Source organism: Pygocentrus nattereri, chromosome 1 (assembly GCF_015220715.1).
Source record: "Pygocentrus nattereri isolate fPygNat1 chromosome 1, fPygNat1.pri, whole genome shotgun sequence".
NCBI classification, from domain to species: domain Eukaryota; kingdom Metazoa; phylum Chordata; class Actinopteri; order Characiformes; family Serrasalmidae; genus Pygocentrus; species Pygocentrus nattereri.
In genome coordinates this window covers 31896250-31915454 of record NC_051211.1, presented here as the reverse complement: position 1 = coordinate 31915454, position 19205 = coordinate 31896250, and the positions used below count along the sequence as shown (strand labels likewise).

General features: G+C 41.3%; 1 protein-coding gene and 1 long non-coding RNA gene across 5 annotated transcripts in view; one reads left to right on the top strand and one right to left on the bottom strand.

Annotated features, from left to right (window-relative positions):
• Window positions 1-8867: 8867 nt before the first annotated feature.
• Window positions 8868-10209, bottom strand: LOC119264254. Its single transcript, XR_005130911.1, has 2 exons — window positions 9424-10209; window positions 8868-9017 (listed from the first exon to the last, which is right to left on the bottom strand). It is a non-coding gene; the product is annotated as an uncharacterized LOC119264254 (long non-coding RNA).
• Window positions 10210-10355: 146 nt separating this feature from the next.
• Window positions 10356-19205, top strand: part of kmt2e (lysine (K)-specific methyltransferase 2E) — a 57605-nt gene continuing 48755 nt past the window's right edge. For all 4 annotated transcript variants that reach the window (XM_017707580.2, XM_017707579.2, XM_017707577.2 and 1 more), the window contains exon 1: window positions 10356-10654. The gene's annotated coding sequence lies outside the window, so the exon portion shown is untranslated. The remainder of the gene's footprint in view (window positions 10655-19205) is intronic.

The window sequence follows — 19205 nt, the reverse complement described above, 5'->3', positions numbered from 1 at the left end:
CGTCCTCGCTGTCCATGCGCTTTATGCTCGATAGATAGATAGATAGATAGATAGATAGATAGATAGATAGATAGATAGATAGATAGATAGATAGATAGATAGATAGATAGATAGATAGATAGATAGATAGATAGATAGATAGATAGATAGATAGATAGATAGATAGATAGATAGATAGATAGATAGATAGATAGATCTGGTCCTCCGGGCCAAAGAGGAAAAGGACTGTCTGGATTGTTATCAGCGGAAAGTTCAAAAGCCAGCATCTCTGATGGTGTGGGGGGGTGTTAGTGCCCATGGCATGGGTAACTGGCACATCTGTGAAGGGACCATTAATGCTGAAAGGTACATACAGGTTTTGGAGCAACATCTGCTGCCATCCAAGCAACGTCTTTTTCAGGGACGTCCTGCTTATTTCAACAAGACAATGCCTGTCTCCCATTGAAAATGTGTGGTGCATTATGAAGCACAAAATATGACAATGGAGACCCTGGACTGTTGAGCAACTAAACATCAAGCAAGAATGGGAAAGAATTCCACCTTCAAAGCTTCAACAATTAGTGTCCTCAGTTCCCAAACGCTTATTGAGTGTTGTTAAAAGGAAAGGTGATGTAACACAGTGGTAAACATGCCCCTGCCCCAACTTCTTTGGAACGTGTTGCAGAAATCAAATTCAAAATGAGTGAATATTTGCAAAAAACAATAAAGTTTATCCATTTGAACATTAAATATCTTGTCTTTGTAGTGTGTTAAATTGAATATAGGTTGAAAAGGATTTGCAAATCATCATATTATGTTTTATGCAACGTCCCAACTTAATTGGAATTGGGGTTGTAGATAGATAGATAGCTCTATAAATAGATCTATAGACAGTTTTATTTCTTCGTTTCTTTCACTTATTTATCTCATCAACTGTTTAATATTCGTGAAACTGAAAATGGACACGACTTATTCATATGTTTGGAAAATTCTACCTTTACAAAGCATTTTAATGTACACTGCTCAAAAAAATAAAGGGAACACACAAATAACACATCCTAGATCTGAATGATTGAAATATTCTCTTTGTTCTGTACAAAGTTGAATGTGCTGACAACAAAATCACACAAAAAAAATCATCAATGGAAATCAAATTTATTAACCAATGGAGGCCTGGATTTGGAGTCACACACAAAAATAAAGTGCAAAAACACACGACAGGCTGATCCAACTTGGATGCAATGTCCTTTAAACAAGTCAAAATGAGGCTCAGTGTTGTGTGTGGCCTCCACGTGCCTGTATGACCTCCCTACAATGCCTGGGCATGCTCCTGATGAGGTGGTGGATGGTCTCCCAAGGGATCTCCTCCAAGACCTGGACTAAAGCATCCGCCAACTCCTGGACAGTCTGTGGTGCAACATGGCGTTGGTGGATGGAGCGAGACATGATGTCCCAGATGTGCTCAATCAGATTCAGGTCTGGGGAATTGGCGGGCCAGTCCATAGCTTCAATGCCTTCATCTTGCAGGAACTGCTGACACACCCCAGCCACATGAGGTCTAGCATTGTCCTGCATTAGGAGGAACCCAGGGCCAACCGCACCAGCATATGGTCTCACAAGGGGTCTGAGGATCTCATCTCAGTACCTAATGGCAGTCAGGCTACCTCTGGCGAGCACATGGAGGGCTGTGGGGCCCTCCAAAGAAATGCCACCCCACACCATTACTGACCCACTGCCAAACCGGTCACGCTGAAGGATATTATGAGCACAACCCCCATCTGTGGACGTCGGGCCCTCATACCATCCTCATGGAGTCGGTTTCTAACCGTTTGTGCAGACACATGCACATTTGTGGCCTGCTGGAGGTCATTTTGCAGGGCTCTGGCAGTGCTCCTCCTGTTCCTCCTTGCACAAAGGCGGAGGTAGCGGTCCTGCTGCTGGGTTGTTGCCCTCCCACGGCCTCCTCCACGTCTCCTGGTGTACTGGCCTGTCTCCTGGTAGCGCCTCCAGCCTCTGGACACTACGCTGACAGACACAGCAAACCTTCTTGCCACAGCTCACATTGATGTGCCATCCTGGATGAGCTGCACTACCTGAGCCACTTGTGTGGGTTGTAGAATCCGTCTCATGCTACCACGAGTGTGAAAGCACCACCAACATTCAAAAGTGACCAAAACATCAGCCAGAAAGCAGAAAGGTACTGAGAAGTGGTCTGTGGTCCCCACCTGCAGAACCACTCCTTTACTGAGTGTGTCTTGCTAATTGCCAATAATTTCCACCTGTTGTCTTTTCCATTTGCACAACAGCTGTGAAATTGATTGTCAATCAGTGTTGCTTCCTAAGTGGACAGTTTGATTTCACAGAAGTTTGATTTACTTGGAGTTATATTGTGTTGTTTAAGTGTTCCCTTTATTTTTTTGAGCAGTGTACATAATATTTATACACACACACACACACACACACATATATATATATATATATATATATATATAAAGATCTTTAACAGCAGACTCACAGAGAGTTTCCATTCAAAAAATTTCATCCAACTATGAGGTCATGTGGCATCCTGATCATTAGATTACTGATTTTGGACCAAGTGTGAAATGTGTTGCTCATGTTTCCTTTCTTTTGGTACTCCATTTGTTTATACTGCTCCTCTTTGCTTGGTTTTCATTGTTATTTTTATGTGTGAATGTTTTACTTGTACATTATGGCTAAAACCAGTCTACACAGTAAACTGTGACATGTTCACACGCCTTGAACCCACCAGAGGGCGACACAGACTGTTGATGAAACGCCCTTTGAACTTCATGAGCGCTGTTTTCAGTCTTGCAGTCTGTCTGTGCAGATTAATAAACATGAGCCGGGTTTCATCAAACCGAGAAACTTCAGGTCGATGTTTGCTTGCTGTGTGTTTCAGGAGGTGATTGTATGGAAGATGCAGAGACCACTTCAGAACAAACTGCTTCAGAACAAACTGCTACTATATTTTAGTTCTGAGAAACGCGTTTCATACACGGGAATGTTCAAAGACACCGACACCAGCGGACACATCCCTCTAATGTATAGAGGTGTCTATCCACATCTGTGTATTACAGGTGCTTTTGTGCCTAATCAAATCGCAAGTAATCTTTATTTGAAGAGATTATTATCATTATTATTATTGTTGTTATAATAATAGTTATTGTTGTTATTATTATCATTATTATTGTGATTGTTGTTATAATAATAATAGTTTTGTACTTATCATCATTATTATTATAACAATAACAATAATAACGATAATCATAACAATAACTTATTATAGCTATTGTTGTTAATAATAATAATTGCGTACTTATTATCATTATTATAATATTAATATATTAATAATAATAATATAATTATTGTTATAATAATAATTGTTGTTATAATAGTTGTTGTTATAATAATATTAGTTGTTTTAGTTGTTGTTATAATAGTTGTAGTTGATGTTGTTATAATAATAATTTTTGTTGTTGTAATAATAACAATTGTTATTGTTGTTGTTATAATAATAATAATAGTTGTTATAATAATAATAATAGTTGTTGTTGTTGTTGTACGGCTTACTCCGTCATGGTGTCCGGCGAGCAGGCGATACCGGGGCTCGGGGTAAACCTGCTCCTGACCTGCTCGATCGCCTTTAGAAACGCGGTATGAACAGCCGCAGGGCGGCCTCGGGGGTCTGCTTCGGATAAAGCACTAAACACGCCAGAAACAGAGCTTTAGAGTAGCTGGCCGGAAGAGCCCGGACCCTCTGTGGCGGCTCCGACGGCAGTCGGTGGATTTTTGCCCAACGCGCCATTTAATCAGCCGAGGGCTCCGGCAGAGACAACATGGCGGCTCAGTCGCGGACGGCAGAGAAGGACCGAGGGCGAGTCAGCAGCGCAGTCACTGGACCCGCCATTACACACCGACATACAGTCTACCGTCGCGACACCCGCAGTGTGGACAAGACCTCCGCTATCTACGCGCTGGACAAGGCCGGATTTGAGTCCTCCAACCTTCCAAACACCAACCGCCTGAAAACGCTCGAGATCTCGAGTCTAGCACGCTTTCAGGCGCCTGTCCACCCGAACCCCGAGCTGCGGTCCCGGCTACAGACTGTGCACCAGAAACGAGACGTCCATCACTGAACGGGTGTGTTTCCTACAGCGACGCCCACTCAACAAGACGGGGAGTCGATTCTCCGGACCCAAGCGTTTGGGAACCGAGAGTCGACTCGGAAGCTTTGAACTTGATTCTACGTGGTGACGTTCAGGTTCAGGATCGGGTTCAGGTTCAGCGTGTGCGGTGAGATGTTCTGCTCTCTCAGTTCAGACAGGATGTATGGAGAGTGTATCTGCTGTAACTACAGGAAGGTGGAGACCGTGTAAATGACAAAACTGCGTGGTTACGTCCTCCACCGCTGAAATTACTCACACGAGTCTGCAAGTCAGCTGACTTCGCCAGTCATGTAACTTATGTAAATAAAGCTGATTCATACCGTTGATCATAAGATTGTATTATGCTACTAATTAATATCGCACCTCTTATTTTCCAAGGCTCTTTTCTATGTGCGTTGATTTTTTTGCCACCGTGTAAATTGTACGTAATTGACTCTTGGAATCGACTCGGCGCGTTGAATCAGAATCAGAGTCGACTCCAGAATTAGTGGAATCGAATAGCTCTGTGACTCGAGTTTCATTTGAGGCAAATATTTGGTCAAAACTGTGTAGGATTGTGTAATATTGACCAGATATCGTGACATAAAAGCCATTAGAAATGCCACACTCGACTGTGCTGTCGTGCACCTGTTTGGAGAGTAAAAGCGCATTCGCTGTGATAAACGCCGAGATAAACAAGCTAAAGACGCGCAGAAGCCTAACGTTATTTTCTGCAAACCTGTGTTTATTTCATCGCGATGTCCAGTGTGCATGTATTTCTCAGTGCTCTCCAGTATGTAGAAAATAGATACTGACAAAAAAAACCAACTCTCGCGAGATCCGTTTCTTGCGGGAAACTGTCGGAGGGAGAAGTCGAGCTAGCACGTTCAGCCGAGATTACTGCTCGCCTTTCCCAGGATGATTAAACTCCTTAATGGACACTGGACACTTCTCCTTGAAGCGCTGGAGCTTTGTTTTCCTTCTGTCCGCTCGTTGTGCTTATGCATCAAAACACATCCTGCTGTGTTATTTGTGGTCCTGTAATGATCTCGTACTCTCGTACTCCGCTGAGCCCCCGTGTTTAATGAGAGAGCAGACACACGTGGATGCGTGATGCAGCTTTCAGGCAGTTCTGAATAAATTCACCGACCTTTGATCACTTTCCCCCAAATACTGCATGCATGATTTCCAATTTAAGCATATGTGCACCGCGTATGCTTTACGGGGTATTTTATACGCCCCCCCCCCTTTTTTTTCTGAACCTTTTTGTACTGTACATGTCGGAAAACTTTATACGTGTTTCTTCTACATAGCTGTTGTAGCTGAAATGTCACATTTCTTTCAGCCTGTATTTTCTAAAGTAAAGCAAAACCTGAAGACAGAGTCACATGACTGAAAAGTAAGTGGAGGTGATGGATATGGTCAAAAATGTGACATCACAACAAATATGACGATATTTTCCCCCCTGATGTATGAGAAGTCAAAACAAACCACTAATGTGGGGCCACATTTCAAAAACACTGTGAAAAAGGACTGATTTGTGTGTTTTATAGTGCACTGCAGGACTCCAGCGAACTGTTTGAGCTGTATAGGCTCTCTTTGTAATTAAACACGCTGCTGGTACAAGTACTGAGGATTTCTGTGAGGTGCTCAGAGAAGCACGCCGAGTCATATCGTGAGGGACTGCATCGCGGTATAAAGGCATAAGGCCGTATTGCCCAGCCCTTTACCTCACCACAGGTTTCCTGAGGTTCAGCTCAACCTGCTGGTCACATGGGGCTAGGGCTTTTCACACGCCGACAGAATACACACGCTGTGACAGTACGTGTAACTAAGAAAAGAAAAAGGTGGCCACTTCCTTGTCTCACTAAATGTGCCTGCTGCACATGAACGGCTCTCGACACATTTTCAGCGCAGTATCTGCGCAGCTGTTGAACTCCTCGAACGCCCCCCCCCCCCCCCCGTGTGTGTGTGACGTCACGCCAGCCCCCACCCATTTCGGCAACTGTTTACAGCAGCCGAGCTGCATTTTAGCGCTCATTTCTACTTGAGAAATGAAAAAGACCACGCTTTAACCTCCCAGTCGCAATCATCAGGCGTTCCTCTCGCACGAAACGACACCTCTATTTCACCAAACGGCGCGTTCGTAGCGTAAGTCCGTCGTTGGTCTGGCTGTTTCAATGGCGCCTCGTCTCTCCGGGCGGGCCGCTCTCCCCTCACAGCTCAGGCCACGCCCACTACGGGTAGGGCGGGATGACGTAATCCAAAGAAAGAGAAGCCGGGACAATGGGAGCGTTATTTGGCCATTCAGTCTGTTAAAAGCAGCACTTTTGGGGTGGGGAAGCTGCTTGAAAAGAACGAAAAATCGACGTTTTCATGATTTATTGTGCGAAATAAACAGAAACCTTAATATCGGCGTTGTAAAAGCAGCCTGGACTCCCAGCACTTGGTCGGATGTTGCTCGTCTCCTCAACGTCCTGTGTTGCAAATGTGAAAATAAGTCCTGCGCGATGTATCTGTACATCATTTTTTCTGTTTATTCTCCCCCTTAAGAAGGTCTCTGTACTGGTCGAAGCTGTCTGCTATTTCACCTTCAGCGCTGCTCTCCTCCGAGTGAAAGCCTATAGTCACAGCTATGGGCTAATGCGCATGCGCAAGAGGATGCGGCTTGGCTCGCCTCTGTTGTGGGGGAGGGATAGATGGCTGGATGAAAGGAGGGAGGGGTGGCTCTGTCAGAGTTGGGATTGAGGCACCAGCATGAAGGAGGCCTTCTGGTTGACAACCAGAGTCGCAAGTGTCACTGAGTTATAAATGAGAGCTGTGGATGAAGTGGCAGCTGACGTCACTGCAAACCGGTGGTCTAATCAGGATGGGACAAACATGGCTGACAAGCCAAGCTGTTGAGGCTTAAGGCATTTTATTTGATGTAAGAATCTGCCTCAGACAGCAGATGAGCGTGCACCCAATCTAAATATTTAAATGCCTCGCTTCCACAGCCAGATGTTTGTGCTCACAATAGGTGGTCACTATTTCACTCCACCTACCTTTAGCTCAGTAAGATACTGTGCTTGTGTAAGGGGTTACATAACAGAGATTTGCAGCCTCCTACTGTGCTGGGTCTTACATAGGTGCGCTGCTCATATCCAGCCTGAGGGCTGTGCTTTAGGTTGCCACTGTTTTACCAAGACGGCTTTTTTCAGAGCAGAAAAGGCGCCACTTACATATTCTCCCAGAAACAATTAGCTTATTTGATTGAGGAAATCTTCGGAGGGAACAAAAGAGGAAACATACAACCTGAATTTCAACTTCCTCTTCATAAAACCATAAAGGCCATCCTTATCACTGACATGGGGACAGACAAAGAATGAAATGTAAATCTGGAAAAAAAAAATCTATGAAGAGACTCGCTACCACTGCCATATGAGCCCTCCTAACGTTACTACCACCGTGACCAACTCAAGCTTCAGTACAGGGTTGAGCACTCATGGATGTAAATTAAATTTCAGCAAACGGTTCAGCTCATCTTTCTTTTTCAAAATGAAGAGGTGGTAGACTACGTTAGGGATGACCAACGAAATCAGAACCATACTGGTATCAGCAGATATTTGCATAAATAAAAAATCTGCCTCAGACCAATGTTTTGCTTCATTTACATGCTGGTGGACTACAGATGACAGCAAACTGGACATAGCATTGTTTTTAACGGAGCTGTGCTGAAAAATTGTGCCACTGCTGGAAACAACGTTAGCAGTAAGCAGAACAAGAGTTAAATTTTCTTAACTTTTGATATTGGCTGTACACACAACTTAAATGCTGAAAGATCGTTAAGGTGAAGAAATATTAGCACATGCTCAAAACACATTGCACAAACAAAACTGGCCCAGATCGGAATCGGCAATCAGACAATTTGTTTATCAGTTTTGACACATCTGTATTGCAGATAGGTAAACAGACCATTATGCCTGTTAAGTAAATGCACTTGAGCTTTACATAAATGCCGCTGGTACAGCTATAGCAAAATATCATTATGCATGACTCATTGCGCAAAATAGCCAGTCATCTCTTTTGATGAAGTATTTTATTTGATTCATATTATTATGAATATCAGTATCAAATTATTATCATAAGCAACTGATTTAAATGTCAGTTCGGGCCCAATAAACAGCAAGTAATGTTGTTTATATAGCAATTTTGAAATATTGAAATCTGAATTGTCCATAAAATATTCAAGATTGGTGCAGCCATACTTTTAGGATAAAATAGTGGCTTACACCACTGGCTTGCATACAAGCAGAAACTCCACCGCTATATCCATTATTCTTTCACTGACATTTTAATGGCTGCATGCCACCATCAGCTATCCACCTTTGCCAATTCTGCTATGAGGCAAAGATATATGTGCCTCACATATCAACAGATATTTGAGAAGTTATGTATTGTAATCTGGAAGTGCAGAACGTTTAGGCAATGATGGGCTACTGAGCTAAAATGTATATTTTTTGTTTATTTTACTGAACCATAAAGACATAAATATATTTTTCCATAAGAATATATATATATATATATATATATATATATATATATATATATATATATATATATATATATATATTATATAAAATGAATCTAGGTATTCCCAATTTCTACATATGGAGCATTCATAGACTGCATATAGGGAAAAAAACCTGTATTACATCACAAATAACAAACATCACAATACAGCAGTGTGTACTTTTCACTTTATTAGTACTGGTCATTAGCCAATCACCACCATAGTGGTGGATAATGCTCAAGTCCTAATTGTCCATGAGATTTGCACCGTTATACGTACATCTACAAGAGATGTACCAATGGTGTCAATCTGCTTCATAGCTAACAAATGGGGGAACAAAACAGAACACAACAGGATTTCAGCATTATCACAAATGTGTTTTATGTAGTCTGGTCCCTTTGTATTCACTGCTACTTAAAAAAGCCACTTCCACTCGGAGTTGTTCACCTGGAAGTGCCATTAACCTGCATGTTTACAAGCACTCTGATGTGCTAGACACATTATTTTATCTACTACTATCTACTACAGTGTTACACTAAATGCATTATGTACTGTAACGATATGAGTGCAGTCAAAACTAGCTCAGTTGATCAGAACTGCTTATCTGCATGCACAGTGTACAGCGACTGCATATCGACAGGGCAAGGCCTGTTATTACCAGAGGTGACACTACTACAGTACCCATATAAAGCTTGTACAAGATTAAAAACTGAATTGAACACTCACATTTAAACACAACTTCAATACATGGGTTTCATTTGCCATCTGATGACTCCTGGGCAATTGACACGTTCTGTTGGTTCTGTAAGTGAAAATAGGTTCTCTACAGAGTTTGCTGAGTTTAACATACTGGAGAAAAAAATAACACATTTAATGTGGCCTGTGCAATCGTTAATAACATCACTTATTTTTCATCCTACCCTTTAATGTGGCAGTGCATTATGGTTATTATGCTGGGGAGGGGGGGGGGTATTACTAAAACATATTTAATTTAAAGTATTTTATTTTGCTGAAAAATGAAGGTTTAGTACTACATGGATCATGAAGTGTTCATGTAGAAACAGATCAATAGCTGAGCACGGCAAAGGTTTGACGTTTCATATTATTTTACTAAACACACCGTTTATTCGAGATGCAAATTCAATGACTGCCTACTTACAGCTTGCATTCCCAAAATATACACGTATCAAATCTTTTTCACTTGCAGCACACGTTCATACGCAATGCTGCCGATGAGACTGACATTTTTGGCTTGGAGAAATAGCGTATTATTGTTTTTTTCTTACTGTTAAATTATGTTTGTCTCTTATTCTCGCCGTTGAATGTTGTGGACACAAATGCCTCTTCAAGAAAATCAAGTTTCCCCTTTTTAAACGCGCAAGAAGACGTTTAAAAGCATCAGTACCGAGACACTTTTCTTAGTAGTACTTGGACTAAAGCAAAGTCCGCGCGTCGTCCGGCCCCGGCGCGCTGCGGCGACGGAGAAGCTCGTAAACCGCGTGTCCGCTTTTACCGTGGATGAACTCTCCCTCCCCCGGAGCCCCTGCCACGGCCGCTCGGCAGCCCCGCAGCAGATGTAGGCGTGACCTGCGGCGCTGGGCGGGCGGGGTCAACGCGGAGGGTGGGCGTAGCTTCTCGGTGGTGGGCGTGACCGGGGCAGCTCTGCCAGGGCCGCCATTTTTGCACAGGGATTGAAGGATCCAGTTTTTTATCAGTCGGTTTTAGTGGATGAAAATTGAGGGTTTAAAATAAATAAAACTCAGCCAAACTATAGGCTACGTGTAGAACAAGACTCCCGGAACTGTGAGCGTACAGAAGAGAGCACACAGCAGTTTAGTATCAGTTTTTATCCTTTTCATAAATCTTCCTTGCTACATCCGCAGTGGAGACTGAAGAGTAATTGTTTTGGTGCCCTGTTTCTCCATTCAAGTTTTTTAGTACACAGTGGACATTAAAGGTGAGTGCCTTATTGAAATCTAACACTGAACCCATCTTTTGCAACTACATTGCTGGTCTCTTATCCCCTTCATCACATTACAGCGTTATCTTCTTGGCTAGCTAACATTAACCTGACCTGTGCTGGCCAGCTCTCTGGCTCTGGATGCTGGAGATAATGTGTGTTAATGATCACGTTTACTCCAGTTTTCTAAAACCTCTTAAATGCAGAAGTTGTGCTTTTTTAGAGGTTATCACGCTGACGACCTTATTTCGTGGCATAAATACCTCTCATGTGTTTTTTTGGCTGCTGAGCATGGCAGATAGCCAGCTGGCTAGCTTGTAAGCTCTGGACATTTGTGTCATTTAGCTAGCTGTGTGTTACTGAGCATAGAAAGCAAGAAATGTGCTCTGTCTTCTCGTATTGGATGGAAAAGTTGCCGCCAGGATATTTCAGTTCATCTTCGTGTATATTCTGTCTTTTTACATAGCTAGTTAGCATAGCAACTCTCCCAGGTAGTGTTAGTACAGGTTAGCGGAATGAGAGGAGATTTCGCACTTTAATGGAGAAAAAGGTTGATGCGGTTTTTTTATATTAGGGTTAAGTCGCGCGTTGGGCTCTTGCAGACCCTACTGACACATTTCCTTTCCCTCTACCAACCCCGTTTCGAAGCCAGGTTGTGTTTATTAATGTTTATACGAGCAATGAGAACGTGAAAGAGGAGAGGCTGCGTTTTTACACAAGTAGCTCTTCTTATAAAAGTGGACAGGCGTGCTCGGTGGATCAGTTAGTTACCCACGTCTATGCTTTGTTTTTATTGTTGTTTGTTTTTGTTTTCCACACTTGCTGACTAACGGTATTAGAAACGATAGCAGGCTTAGTGTTTAACGATAGTTGCCTATTGGACGGAAATTGTACATAGCTAGTTATTAGACATTTCATCCTGTAAGCTGTTCGTATTTTTAGAATTCACCACAAAACACTTTTACTCTTTTATACCGTGAGCGCTGTAATACGCGAATGTCCGCCAAGAGCCCGTTTTGTGTGTAACAACATAGATAACCCATACGATTTACAATAAAACTGTATTTCGGTCTAATTTATGATTACACATTGTATGTCGTGCGCAAACTGAGCGAGTATTTACTGGAGAGCAATAAAAATTAAATAAAATAACGAAAATAGTAGTTAGCTAACCTAGCTAATGTTAGCTAGTTAGCTCCCTGGCGTTGTAATGTTAAACCGTCTGAGTTCGCGTTCAGGCGGCCAACTGCGCAATGTTTTTATCTGCTTGTGGCGAGAGAAAACGTCTGCGTTTCTCCTTTTCAAATAACAAAACACACACATGCTCACCTTACATACGACACTGTGTACAGTTCGTGTAAAAATACTTGTTTTGTGCCGCGTTTTGAGCACAGCGTCTTGGATTTCGTCTGCGCATTTAACTTTAGCTGGTTAGCATTAGCTGGTGATTATTAGCCGTTAGCTCCGGGTTTGGGTCTTGAAAAGCTCACCTTTAAACTTGTGTTTTTTGTTTTACATTGTCTAAATATTCCGCGGGGATGACGGACTGAGAGAGATCGGTCAGAAGCTGCTGATAATGTTGTATTTTACCCGAATAACCGAACAGTTGGCTAACAACAAGTAGCTTAGCCACTTTTTCCTTCTTTTTTGTTAACCTAACGTTGGCGCTGTTACAGCTAACTAGCGTCAGAGCTTTTTTGGCGCTGAAAATAAGCCCTAATCCGGGGTAAAATAATCCGTACGCGCCGTTCACAGGTCGTCACTGAAACCAAACATGGTTATAGACGTGGTCTGGATGTTTTTTGCTGGGCTGTGTTTTTCCCTTCCTCGCTGTGTGTTGAGAGCCGTATGAAAATGGCGGAGCGGAATAAGCTGCTGCTCCTCTGCACCCACACCCCTACACCTACAGCACACTAACCCCTCATCAGGATCAGCTTACACCAACATCTCTCGCACATCAGGATTTCTCCTACCGCTGCCCAGTGCGTGCGTGTGTCTGTCTGTCTGTCTGGTCCCACCTCATGATTTTTAACCTTGGTTCATGTTTGTGTGTGTGCGCTTCTGTTTTTAGACCCGTCTCAGTGAGAGAGAGAGAGAGAGAGGGCTTCCCTACCGCGTCTACTGAGGGGACAAGTCCCCTCAATCACTCTGATTTCACATACTCTACTCACTTTAGCCTTTTTCGGTGTGCTTTTTGCTCCTAGTTCATGCCTGTGAGTTTTATCCTATCCGGGCAATACTGGAGGGCTGACATATACCACCTATGGGAGACAGTTCATCTTAATTACTGATTTCACTCGCTCCACATGCTTTCTGCTCAGGCAGTTTTATTGTTTTTAACTGCTCTCTGCCTTGCCCACTCCACACGTCATATAAAGACACCAACATTGTTATTATTGTGCTGACTTTGTTTAGAGATTTGTGTTTTCTCCTTGCGTTTTTCCATGCGTATTTGTTAATTTGGTTAATGTATTTTATCCATACGTTCAAAACACCCGACAGTCGTTAGAGTACTGTGTTTTCCTCTGGTTCGTTCGTCAGTGTTTCTCTCACTTGTTTTTTCTCTCATTTTCATGCATGTGTGCAACACAACCAAGATTTATTAGTGATTTGCCTAGGTTTGTGTGTGTGTGTGTGTGTAATATGTGTGCATATGTTCCTCCCCTCCACACGTCATATCAGTTGCGACACAATTACCAGGAGATTGGTGTGTTTACCTTGTACAAGCTTTTTTTTTTTAAGGTTAAGTTAATATATTTTCTTGCATTTGTTCTTTTTAATATATATACTTTTGACATTTGTACATTCTTTGCTCTGCTGCTGTGTTGGTGATGCCACTAGCACAGAGTTAATTTTGAGCCAGATGCATTAATCAGGGTTACCTCTCTACAGCGTCTATACACAAGTACATACGATAAAAGTATCTGAGACGCTATTATTGTCATTAGTGGTAGTAGTAGTAGTAGTAGTTGTAGCAGCATTGGTTTATGGGGTTTAATATTTGGCCTAAGTGTTTACATATCATTCCTTTTCTCTGGAAAATTTTAACGGAATGATTATTCACTGCACTGGTGTGCTGTTGTCAATTCTGGCCTAACCATGCTAATCTAAAGAGGGAAAAAAGCTACCTAGTACTTTTCCTCTTTTGAGTCAACAGCATAATTTCAATTCCTTCATTCAGAGGCATGTAGGGGGAAGAAATTGCATATTAAGTTTTCCCCTTATGAGGTGCTATAGATGCTCACAGGCTGCAATGTTGGACTTAGGCTAGCATTTTCAATTCATACTGAGGAGAATAAAGAGAAGAGACACATCATTGTGGCAGTGTAGGTTGGTTTGTTTTAGCTTGCTGAACTGCAGCTTGTTATTGGCAGATTCTCATATGGCAGAGGTACATAAAGGCATAAATATGCAGCACTTTGTGAAAGGAACAATAGGGGATTTATTGCAGCCTCTGAAATCTCTGTCCTCACTCATGCTGTGTCATCCACTACGGCTAAAAGCAAATTCTGTGAAGTAACCCTTTATTTATTTTATAATTTTATATGCGTTAATAAGTTTCTCAGAAGTTAAAAGCACCACTATTTTTTTATGTACAGTCTTATGCAAATGGTCGTGCGTCCAAATTGAACATACTAGGAAAAGATGGAAACAAAACATCTCGTGTTTGGACACCCTGTCAGTTAGTACTTAGTAACACTCTCATTGGTGGAAGTCACTGGGAATGACTTGGTGGGTTGGCTCAAACTTTTGTACATAACATTTTATGTTTTATTTTTTCCAATATGGTAATTTCAGCAAATAAAGAGTAACCGTAAAAGGTGTAGAAGGGTGTTCCCTGTGTGGGAAGAATGTGTTACTTACTTTCACTTAGAAAATCTACAAAACATGTCATTTGACGGGGGATGCACAAAGTTTTGCCTGCGACTGTACTGGATTGACCTACTTGTCTTCTGTCAAATGAGTTATAGTGTCTGAGTGTGTGGGAGTCACATGTGAGTTATAAGGTTGTCAAAAGAATAAACAGGAAATGAGACAGCTTTAGAGTGCTCATGCTAGCATACTCCCTCTTTCTGTAATGGAAAAATCACCTAACAGTCATTTATTGAACTCAGATTTGACCCAGGACCCACCTAAGACACCGCATTTTCAGACAATGATCCACATTGACAGACTTATTGCATCACTTATTTATTTATTTTTGGTCTATTATGTCTCTAACAGGTTGTAATAAGGCTGCCCAATGTCATTTGATAAAGGGCCTACAGCATGGAAACTGTTTTTTCCCCCTTTCTTTATCTTTCCTATTTTTAATAAGTAAATTTTAAATATACAAAATATACCATTCACTCGAAAGTGCATGCATCTCTATATGGGAGCAAAGCTGTAATATTCATTGTTTTTGTTATGGCAAAAGAAAAAAACATTTGCATTTATGCCTATTCAAGCTACAGCAGTTTAGCTCCTCTACTTAATGCTGAAGTTATAAGGAGAGTTTCGGTCTGGACTGCTTTTTGGTTGAGGCACAACAACAGGATCAGAATAGAAGTCATTTGCATACAGCAGTCTTAGCGGCACAGTAAGTAATAGATGGTGCTGCAAAATTGAACTGTGACTGTTTTTGATGTACACAAACATTAAAAGAATTAAAAATATAACATAAGGATGTAGTTGCCCTTTTGTATGTATTGTGTAGCCCTAGAAATGATATAATCGCAGTATTGCATGTTGCCCGAGTTGTGCGGAAAGCAGTTATGCGCCTCAATAGCTCATAGCCTAATAGAGTAAACACAGCGTCTGATGCTTAATGAATAGAGATGATGATGCAGAAAGGTCATCTGCATCTTCCATGAGAGGTGAAGTGTGCACTGGCCTGCTTTTATATGACTGGATGTTGCAGTTTTACCTCACATCTGAATGTTTTCTATGTTTTAACGCACTTGATGTTTACCTGAGTTGCCTTGTGTTAGGGGTGTTTCAGCCAGAAAAACACAAATGCACAAAGTATATGGTTAGCTATGAACGTGATGGAGAACTCAGTTGGATTGTCTTTCAGTGTTGGAGCACAAATAGCACTGTCATGATTTTCTTGTTCCCTGTTTCTAACTATTGAATTTAAGCTTAAAGTGGCCAAATTGGCTGATTAACCACCATATTTGCTTGGTAGGTGACATTGTACTGTTGAATCAATACTGCACACATACTCCTCACAAATCTCTAATGGCAAAGAACTGTGTGTAGTCAAGCAAAGCTACACGTTCTTTACAAAAACTCATTCTGCCAGCGTACATGCGAAAAACATTAGAATTAGCTACAAAGCTAACAAGTTAAACCATTACTCAGCACTGCTCTCTAAACATGTTGGAGTTTAGACATTAGAGCTTAAAGCTGTTTTGCTTCGTACGCCCCATAATGTCTCGGTGAATGCATTTACGTTTTTCTTGAATGTACATTTATTTACCTTAGCCCATCGCTGTGGAACATTGTTGTAGTCAGCTTAGTTAACTGTGACCGTCTCAAATAGTTGTGATCATCGCAAACAGTTATGATTAGGCTGTGTAATAATTGCTTCATATCACAGTCGTTTTGTGCTGTACAGCGTACTGTAAAGAAACAGAGCTTTAGGATTAAACAGATGAACGCTGTCGTCGTTCTGTGTCAGCAGCACACAGCATCAGAACAGCGCATTGTGGAAAGTATAGAATTTACATGCAAGTTTGGATATCTGATTATTTTATCGTTATATGTTTTTAATGTTTTTCATTCAGGTCCTAGTGATGGTGGTCATGGTTCCCGCATGATAATTTAACCAGTGCTATCATCAGAAACGTCAATTTTTATTTCACTTTTGGGGTGATGGGCCAGTTCGGGTCAGTCTTCAAAAGAAGTTAGTTGGGCTTTGTGGGTTCTCCATCTGATGTGAATCAGGTCAGACTCAGACAGAAAGTTATCCAGCTGTATTCAGGTGCAGACCAAAATTTTAGCCCTGACTAAAGCTCTAGTACTGCCAATTTATGATTTGTTTTTTGGGCTGTTTTCAAACCATTTGAGGTACCCAGCAAAGTAACAGGCAGAGCAGTTATCTAAACCTGAAAAAGCAATATTGTTTATTGGCCCCAGTGCTGGTAAACCAGCACAGGTGATGTATTGGCCAACATTATCTACAGCAGAGTTGATTTAAAAAGTCTAATATTTATCAGTTAACTCACTATCATAGTTGATTACACATAATTAATTGAGAAAGCTAACAGTTGCGACCATCATAAAGTATGACTGCACTTTTGTTTTGATAATGCTGGTGATTGAATTTCATCAGTGCTACCCAGCACTACTGAAGAGGTCAGAGACACCAACTGCATTTCCCCTTTGACACTGACAAAGACCCTTTGCCCTCCTCCTTCTTCACCTTGTTCTTTCGTTCCCTTCCCCCTCTCAGTCTCTCCATCACTGGCCACAGCAGATGCAACCCCCCGGGCAGCTATTTTCAGGCAACCTAGACCAGTTAGACTCCCGTGTGCTTGAATGAGGGTATATCCATGTTTTATGATATATGTTTGATGCACAGACTTCCTCTGACTTTCATATATAATCTAGGACTATTGGGTTCTGGGTGGGCTGATCACCATACCTGATATTTTTCACACATCTGTCAATACCAATGCTGATGCATAAACATTTTCTAACTGTTTGAAATATTAGTGAAATCTAAACATGCTGATTAATTTTTTAAGCATTTATCTACCTGTGCTGGTGATTTCAGTGTTGTTGTGTGTCATTGATGTAACATTTTGAGTAATGTGCATCAAGGGAAGCTTTTGTTTTTTTTTTGGTGAAGTTGCCTTATCCATGGGTTCAGTTACAATACACATTACACATCATGAAATACTGACTCACAGAGACACTATGTATGTGGTGCCACATTAAAAATAAACTTCCATCAAAAAAATCTTTGATTTTTATTCTACAATTTATATATTGAACTGCATCAAGCTCAACTAACCAGTACTAATTATGCTCTCCTTATAATAAAACATGCTGGCCAGTGTTGCAATGTTCTTCATAATAATGAGAGAATATAGTCATATTTGCCTCCTCTAGGGTTAGTGGGATTTTGACTGTGTTCTGTAAATTTGTGATGAAGGTGTAACAATAATAATACAGTATCAGAAATAGATTTTTAAACGGAATAAACAGTTTATTTGATGTACCCCGTAGAGAAAGTTGGCTGGAGCAGACGTGTAATCCAGCTGTGAAGCGTGTGAGCTGGAGGGACACTGAAGGTGAAAAGCGTAATGTATTGGGTTCAGCATGTTCATGTTGTAGTCATAATGAGGAAGCAGACGTGCATCTCTGTATCTCATTCATCTGGCTGTCTTTGTTTTTTTGTGAAAGCGGAGATATGGCCAGTCTGATGAGTAACATGCTCCAGAGGATTTTGTCTGTATAAGGAGAATAAAGAAACTCTATATTTTTTGCACAGTTGTCCAGAAAAGGCCTGATTTCTGTCTAAATATCAACTAATTATTGGACTTTAGAACTTGTACTTAGTTGGAACCTTAAATAGAAACTTTCCAATGTGTATATGATATCGGCGACATTCATTTTTCATTCAAGTTTAAGAAGTGCATGTTTTAATTCTTTCACTCATAAAGATGAATAAATAGTAAAAGTAAGTTTATAATAAGATATGCTGCCATGCCATATCGATGCATAAATAGATGACGTTAATATTGCTGAACCTTAGGCAACCTATTCCAGGAACGCAAATTTCTGCATAATTCAGTAGTTGAGATATAAATGAATTAATTCAGAATGGTTTGAGGTGAAAGGGGTCATGGTGGAGCATTTTAAACACTCTTTACAGTGGTGGTGATAAGAACCAGGGTTTGCAAAGTCCTAAACACACACATACCCAATTTTGTTACTGTCCAAAACTACCGGTGAGCCAACATGTGTTTTCTGAGTTTTAATATGTAATGTTGATGATGGTAAAATGCTGGTAAGCCTGGTGCAGGTGTTTTTCTCTTTGGGGACCTCAGCACCATAAATGCATTTTAAAAGTAGTTTTAGGCTGAAGCTTTCTAAAAGCTGTGCCTCAGCCATCGCGAAGCATCTTTATAACCATTTCGTTCAGCAACTTAAAATGTTTCCTGAGAACGGAGCATTTCACACCAAACTGCTTTGAATGACCGCTTAAATCTTAACTGCTTCATTATGCAGTGATTTTTGAAAAATCAGTGGCATTGTATAAAGTAATAGTTCAGTCAGCAAAGCTAATGAAATTTTTCGGGAATATTATTAGCCGACAACGAGCATTATGTAAGAGTAGAGCAATGCTAAGTGGTGGCAAGCAGCTTTCATGTGTTGTTAGTCATATTAGCATGTTTGGGCTATTCCTTTAAGACAGACCTCCAAACCCGGGCTGTCTCCTCTAAACTGCTGCTCTGAGACAGCTGCCAAGTGCATGCCTGTTTTCTCTTATGTTGCTTTAAACTTCTCGTAGCCAAAGCCAGGCAAACACAGCTATGCCTGAAGTTAATAGAGGCTG